Genomic DNA, 8,247 nt, shown 5'->3' on the forward strand with positions numbered 1-8,247 from the left:
TTGCTGTTGCTCCTCTAACAAAGTTCATTGAAGTTCTCCATTTACTAATTGCCTTCTGGATCTCATTCCAGTCTATTATTAAGGTATTAAAAACTGCTAGAAACATAGAATTGCTATATACTTTACACTAAAAGACTCAAAATGTATGCCAAAACTTGGCCTTCTCTTTCCCATCTCACTCCCTTAGCACTGTTTCCCAGGATCATCTCCCAAACAAACACCATGCACATGATTCCTGTCTCAGGGGTCTGCTTTTGAGAGGAAGGAGGAGGGCAAACCAGGACAGTATTCATGCTTGCACATAGGAGACAGTGCAATTGTGTTTACTCGAATTGCAGAGACAAAAACGTGAGAGGTATGGCTGAAACCACCTTTAGAAACACAATCTACCCCCACACCTCGTATGTCGGGTGCTTGGTTGTTTGTACATTGTGCCCAAATTCACTTCCTGGTTCATTTTCTGAATTGCAGTCTTGGCTTCAACAATCTGTAGTTGCACAAGTAAGCCTTGCTTCTCCATGTCTGTCTCCCCCTCTGTAAAAGATCTTTACCACCTGGGGTTGACTACTTGTTGATGTTATTTCTCCTGAGTCTTTAGACAGCCCCGAAGGGCTGTCTTGGCCTTTCTTGAATGTGATCCAGAAATTAATTTGGCCCTCTTCCTGGGTCAAAGGGTTAATGTGAGGCACTGGCTGGTAACAGCTATATCTATAAGGGAAAGTTGTCACAAGATAAATGTTGGGCTCAGTGGTCAGATTCACAAAGCCCAGCTGCTCCTCCCTTGCCATCCTTGGAGAATTATGGTTTGTCTTGATTAGAGGAGCTACTGCGTTTTCTTCAGGAAGATGAGAGAAATTTTCCTCCATTGTGAGTTTCGTTTTCTATTCCTTTAAAGATGAATAACATACCACTCAGTCTTGGGAAGAGGATTTAGAAAATTTCTGCTGAATCCTTTTTCTATCCTAATGGCCTATAAGAGCGAAATCACGTCTCACAGAATTGTACCAGAGGAGGAAATCAAACAATGAGAGAATCTGGATTAATGGTTCCAGCTTCTAAGCACTGAGGCTGAATGAGGAGAAAAGTCTTCCTCTAGTGTGACTTCACAGCTGATTCAAAACCTCCAGGCTTGGAAAAAAATCTCTTTGTTTGGTTCAACACACGCCCTAAGTAAGTAATCATACCAGTAAACATCTGCCATGACATGGTAAGTGGGGTCTGAAAACTAACTGCATAAAATTCAGGGTTACATTATGGCAAAGTTAATGAAAACCAGTGTTTCTAGGCATTCTATGTGGTCTCAGAGGGCACAAAAGTAAAGACAGCGAAAATGATATTGTTTTCAACTGACCATGTAACTGGAAAATTCCCCAGTGACCACAAAACAGTCATTTCCAATTGGCTTCTCCCTCCCTCTCATCCCCACCAAGAGAATCTGAGCCTGCACTTGTCTGAGAGGCAGGATGGGTGGGGGAAAAGAGCCAGTCACCAGTGATGATAGAAGCAAAGTTGCCTACCCTCCTTGGGGTTTTACTGTACAGCTTTAGAATCCCTGAGGTACAATTAGAGATTGTCCTAGAATTCACCCCACTTCCTGACTGTTTGCTGTAAGCCTAATAAGTGTGCGCTTATTCTTAGATTTCATTTGAAAGATTAAAAAAAAAAAAAAAGGTAGCAAACTCTGAAAAGTGTGGACTCAAAATGCCTGTAATGTGATACCATTCCTGGTCCCTTTGATGAACACAAAAATTCTCCTCTACTTGTCTCCAGGTGAGAAAATCCATGCTACCATCAACAAGATGAACATCCCCTCAGTACCAGGCCTTGGGGAAGTTACTGCCCTAGCTCTTCTTTTGCCGCCTTCTTCTTGAAAGATTCCACTCTCCTGCAACCCCTTGTCTCCCATTCAATCTATGGGCCACCGAGTATTGACTCCACCCCCACCCGCGTTGCTATGACAGCAGTCACAGGGCTCCCTGCACTGCCAAATCCCAGAGATGCTCCTAAGCCTTCTCCTTCCTGACCTCTGCGACCCACAGCACCATCAACAAGTCTCTTCCTACACAGCTATCCTCCCCTGGCTTTGAGACAGGGCTCCTCCCTGGTCCCCTCTTGCCCTGCTGGCCATTCTTCCACAACTAGTCACATTTTCCTGAAGAGTCTTAAGATCTTAACACCCTTAAGCTCACCTGAATTTGACCCTTCAACAACATTCTCACTGCCCCAAACAACCTTTGCTTCTGCTCATCCCTTCAATGTCAGTTATTTCCCAGGACTCTGCTCTCAATCCCTGTACCCTTACAGTCTATCATCCTTCATAAATAGGAATCATACTATGTCACTCCTCTGCTCAAAACCCTCCATTGCTCCCCACTAACTGTCCCCCTCCCATTACCTTTCTGACATCATCCTCCTTCTCCTCCTTTCACTCACCCTGTTTCATCCACACTGGTTCCTTCCCTTTGCTCCAATGCACCAGCCATGCTCCTGCCTCAGGACCTTTGCATTGCCTGTTCCTTCTATGTGGAACACGCTTCCTTCAGATATCACACAGGACTTATTTCTCATCTTCATTCAAGGCCCAAAGTCACCTTCTCACTTTATTAAAATTGTAATCTTCCCCTGCCATCCAATAAGTTGCTCCCAATCTTCTTTTCTCAAACACCAGGACAGCAGGAATCTTTTTTGCTTTGGTCCCTGGTGTATCCTTAGGTAGAACAGGGCCTTCTGCATAATAGGTACTCAATGGCTCTTTCTGCAATGAGTGATGAATGAATGAACTGTTCATATATCACCTCATACACTCCTGTGGCTTCAACTACCAATTTTACGATGAACCCAAATCCATGTCTCCAGTTGAGGCCTCACTTCTAAGCCCCAGACCTATATGTATCCATCTGGCTGTTGAGCATCACCACTGGGACAGCTCTCAGGCATCTCAAACTCAAAATACCAAAAATAGAATTATTTTCTCCCCCCTCCCACTCAAGCCTCCTCCTCCTCCTGTGTTCACTATCTCAGTAAATGGTGTTGACCCCATATATTTGCAAGCCAGAAACCTGAGAGTTATCCTAGACTCCTTGTGCAATCACCCATATCCAGCCCATCACCTGCCCCACCTCCTTCTCCATCCTCACTTCATACCAGGCCCCTCCATTGTCCAGCCACCATTGACTTCCGTGCTTTCATACATGCTGCTCCCTCAGTCTTCCTCACTCAACCCCAGATCCAACATTTATCCCAAGTATCACCTTCTTCCCACGATTCCTCCTGTAGTGTCCAGTGCATACAGACCCCTGTCACACTAATAATTAGCTTACTTATTCATCTCCAATACTAGGCTCTGAGGTCCTAAGTGTGGAGACCATGGCTAATTGCATCCTGATGACTAACACAGTATCTACCTTATAGTGGGTATTTAAAACATGTTTGGGAATTCCCTGGTGGTCCAGTGATTAGACCTCTGTGCTTTCACTGCCAAGGGCCCACGTTCAATCCCTGGTCAGGGAACTAAGATCCCACAAGCCACACAGTGCAGCCAAAAAACAAACAAACAAAAAACCCAAAACAAAAACAAAAAATGTTTCATAAATAAATAGATCTTAGTAAACTAAGATGCCTGCATTAAGTATATTATTTTAATGTGTGATGAAAAACTATAGATCATCATTACAAAACTGATTCCAATCCTTCACAGTGCCTGACCCATAGTAAATATTCAATACATATTTTGCTGAATAAATGGGGAAATAAATGCAGAGCAAACAGCCTTGGCAATGGCAAGGAAACAGGAAAGCAGCATGATATCAAGCAATGGGGATCATTTCTAGGGCACCGAAGTTCTTAGTTAGTGGTGCGAGTGGAGCAGGAGGGCAGGAGAGGAAGCCAGAAGGAAGAATAGGAAGAGAGATAAAGGGCCTTGAGTTTGGGTTCAGATCTGCAAGCAGTGGGGAGCCCTTTATGGTGTTAAGTCAGCAGTGATTGATCAGATCTGTGGTTTAGAAATATCCCTCTGTCAGAAGAATAAAAGATGAATTGGCATGAATTGGATGGGGTGGAGTGGTGAAGGAGAAGATTGGACTTTGGAAGATTAAATAGAAGGCAACTTTAGTACTTCAGGGTTTAAGCTGTGAAAGTCTAGCTGGATTGAGTTCTGGAGACATGTGAGAAGTCCACAAGGATCTTCCCAAGCTAAGGGGAAAGTCGTTGACCTTCTCCCAAAGACTGAACTATAAATGGACAAGGTCCCCATGGTCCCAGCACTGTCATGGTAGACCACTCAAGTCTATGGGTTAGGTGAAGTGTTGTCCACGTCTTCTAATGAAATTCCTGACCAGTTTGATGAGGTTGTCATGGGTTCCCAAAACCCATTCAAGCACATATGCTACCCACACTTCCACTTAGGTTACTTAAAAAGCTCTGGAAATCCAGCAAAGAACACTGGCTACTTGCCCATCATTTCTCTGGTTCAGAAATCAAGGGTTGCACAATGGGAAAAACTGGGGTCATTTTCAGCAACCACTTGCATTGACAAGATCCAAGGACCTTTCTTCTTTCTCTGTCTTTTTGCTCTAGTCTAAGTGAAAGGAAGCCTTATTCTTTGGGTGCTGGTCAAAGTTTGATCCAGTTGTGAAAACTGGTTTGGGCATCAAAAGATCCAGGATATAAGATAGTGTTTTGAGATACCCGAAAACAATATGTTGGGGGAACTTGACTTTTTGTTAAGGCTATCAAGTCTTCACATTATTGAACAGACATGATCATTGGTTCTGGCTGGGCCATAAGTCAGAGGCTTATGAATCCCAGAAGCCATTCTATCAGACTGGTATTTCCTACGAGGCTATAATAAAATGGGTACTGTTTGTATGTGTGGTACACTTTTACAATGAACTTTGGGTGAGCTAGCAGCTGGCTAGAAACCCTGCTAGCTGGAATCACATCTGCCTCTTTCAATAATGATCCTGGGATGATTTTTGTGTTTTGAAGAGTATTTTAAACAATATTAATGCTATATGAGAATATGAAAAGTTGAATTACTGAATCTTAGTAATTTTAGGTAAAAGAAACAGTAATTTAGGATGTTCCAAAGTTTGCTTGCATGGGGGGGGGGGCGGGCTTCCAATGTTATCACACTTTCCCTTGTACCAAAGCCAAGGGACCCAGAGAAGAGTCACCATTCTGAAGCCACCTGCCGTACCAAGCCTATGGACCAGAACATGAACACTCAATGGGGGGCATAAGAAGTGTCTTTATTATTTACATTCCACTGGGGCAGAAACTAAAATGAACGACCTGGCCAAAATTACAGTTGGTGATGGTCTGAGTCTTGAAGTTATGCCTCAGATTCCAGAGGAATCCCCACTCTATGGGAACCATCTCTGTTTTGAACTTGTCAACTTGCCAAGTTGACACTCCATGCTGTAAAACACCCTCCTGGGCTAGACTGCCTGCATTCAATCCTAATTCTACCAGTTAGAAGTTTGTCTTTCTTTGCATTTAAAGCTTTTTTTCCTTTACTTAGGATGACAGTAAATAGCAAGTTTTTAAAAACAAACAGTTCCCATGAAGAGGGACAGTGCTTCCTCTGTCTTCCCAGTCTTTGCAGCTGTCTGTTCCATTTTCCCCATTTTCCTGCCTATCTCACTCTTTAGATTTTAGTTTGAATTTAATTTCCTCAGGGAAGCTTCTTTTAGCCTTCCAAGGTTGAATTAGGATAACTTCTTCTATGTTCTCATGGCCGCGCTTACCCCGTCTCGCAACTACCACCCTGGTTCGTTTCCACTTGTTTCCCGAATAAAACTGCGAGCTGAGAGGCCTACTTGCATCCCAAGCACCTAATTAGTAGCACATACTAGGTGCTCAAATATTTGTGAAACAAGTACACGGACAGACAAATGAATAGACAGCCAGCAAAAAAAGGTCAGTAGACGATAGAGTCAAGAATACTCTCCTGTGGACCCTGAATTCCAAGTGGGGACCCCAATGGCGCTTGGCCTCCATCCTGAGGCGTGCAGTTCCTGGGGCGTTCACAGGCAAGAGGGAGCAGTTCCCACCACCGAGGACTCTCGGGGTCCCTTGCACGAAGATTCTAGAACACAGACAAAGCCACCAAGAGACTGCAGTTCCAACAGTCGGAGCACAGCTTGATCTTCGCTATGCCTCAGAGCGCGCACAACGCTGCCCGTCTGTTGGGCGCAGAGAAGGCGCGCACCTCGAACGCCCCAATTTCCCCGCCCTCAGTTTTACTCCCTAGTCCGCAGCCGTAGGCACGGGTTCCATGTAGGGAAGAAGCTGGCAGGGCAGTGACAGCCCCAAGAACCCCACATACCGCTTCCCGGGGGACGTGCGCAGAGAGGGGGGGTCGCCGGGGCGGGGAAGGGTCGGCGCGGGGCGGGAAGAAACGTTTATATAGCGGCGAGGAGGGTTGGGAGTTGCCGCCCGCCTGCAGGACACCAGGAAGCCAGAGGCTGCCCTCGCTGCCTCACGTCCCTCCCACGGTCCCCTTTGGCCCCACGGTCTCCCCGGTCGGCGGCACTCGGCGCTGCGCTCCCAGCGGTGCGCTGCGCTCTGATCCGTGCTTTGCGAGGAGACCCGCCGGGGGCTTCGGAAGTGCGGGCCCGGGAGCCGCATGGACTTTTCCCCGAGGTAAGTGCAAGAACCGCTGTTGGCTGGGCCGGCCAGAGCCAGAACGAGGTTTGCAAGTGGTGAGTGACTGCCCGGGAAGGACGCGCCGGATGGACGGGGCTGCTTGAGGATCCCGGTAAAGGGAAGAAGGGATGTCAGAATCTCAAAACAGCCTCGTTCTGTTTTTCAACTCCTCCAGGCAGGGTTAGCCGACCTCACTGCGTCTTTCTGTGAGTTCCCCGCATTCTCCTCTTGGAGAGCCCAGAGTACACTCTGGTCACTCTCTGCTCCGGGCTCCGTGTCCCCCACCGCACTCCTGAGAGCTTCGAAGGCTGAGAGGTGCCTCACTCAACACCGTGTCCCCATGCCCAGCACAGGGCCTGGAGTGTGGCAGGAACCCAGGATGGCATTGGGAGTGGATGAATGAGGTTAACCAGCCGGGGTCAGGAAAAGTCCCTGCCAGGCTGGTCCAGACCCAGCCTGTACTTTTGCAACTGCAATCACCCAAATTTATTAAAGATGGTTGGAATTTTATTGTTAGCTGAAGGGAGAGGAGAAGGCAGAAAAAATCCACTCTTTTATGAATGCCCAGTAACATTCTGCAATGAGTAGAACCCCAGCTACCTGGCTCAGTGTCAACTGTGCAAATAATTTCGATGAGCCGGGGAGGCCGGTGGGAAGAGGAAAAAAAACGGGCACTAGGAAGTGATTTCTTCTCTTCTGTGTCCTTTAGTGATAAAGATTTCTCATTTCTCTTTTTAGAAGTCTACTCTATGGAGATTTTAAAGATGATCTTTGCGAGTTGGGGGGAAATTCTCCATAGGGGAAAAGAGTGGTGATGTTGATTGGGAATAACTGAGATGTCTAAGAAAATCATAAGACTTAAGATAGGAAGGATATTAGAAGTCTTTTGTTAAGAATTTCTACAGTTACAGAATCTGCAATCACGCTGCTTTTTAAAAGAAGGATCTATTTGATGAGTACTATTTTTAATATAAAACTTTGCAGTATGGCCTTATCTAAATAAAGTGTTTTAAAATACATGGATGGCCTTAAAGGTTTTTCCTTTATAAAAGAAGTTATCAGCTTTCTTCCTCCACCCTCCCTCATTTTATTCCAAAATATTAGAAGTGCAGAGGGAAACCTGAAAAGAAAGCTTACCTTCCACTCAAAAGTCCATGTGTTTTGGACATTGTGCCATATGAAATCAAATTTTATGATGTACATAAAAGACTTTATGGGAACCACTCCTTGGAGAATCATCTTTAGCCTTTTTTTAGTAATAAAAACCATCTACCTGTGCTCGCTTCGGCAGCACATATACTAAAATTGGAACGATACAGAGAAGATTAGCATGGCCCCTGTGCAAGGATGACACACAAATTCGTGAAGCGTTCCGTATTTTTTATGTATAGCTGATTCACTTTGTTATACAGCAGAAACTAACACACCATTGTAAAGCAATTATAGTCCAGTAAAGATGTTAAAAAAATCTACCTTTACTAAATCTTTTTGTGAAACAATTCTCAAAAAACACTGTTGTTAAATATAATATACTTGCAACTTCCACTTTTCACATCCCCTTCAGATAGTCCAAAATTCAGGAAAGTTTGAGTACTTGGA

General features: G+C 45.1%; 1 non-coding gene across 1 annotated transcript; it reads left to right on the forward strand.

Moving 5' to 3' along the window:
- Positions 1 to 7,923: 7,923 nt before the first annotated feature.
- On the forward strand, positions 7,924 to 8,030 carry LOC137225646 (U6 spliceosomal RNA). The gene has a single exon (XR_010943952.1). It is a non-coding gene; the product is annotated as a U6 spliceosomal RNA (small nuclear RNA).
- Positions 8,031 to 8,247: the final 217 nt, after the last annotated feature.

The sequence above is a fragment of the Pseudorca crassidens genome, chromosome 5 (genome assembly GCF_039906515.1).
Source record: "Pseudorca crassidens isolate mPseCra1 chromosome 5, mPseCra1.hap1, whole genome shotgun sequence".
Taxonomy (NCBI): Eukaryota; Metazoa; Chordata; class Mammalia; order Artiodactyla; family Delphinidae; genus Pseudorca; species Pseudorca crassidens.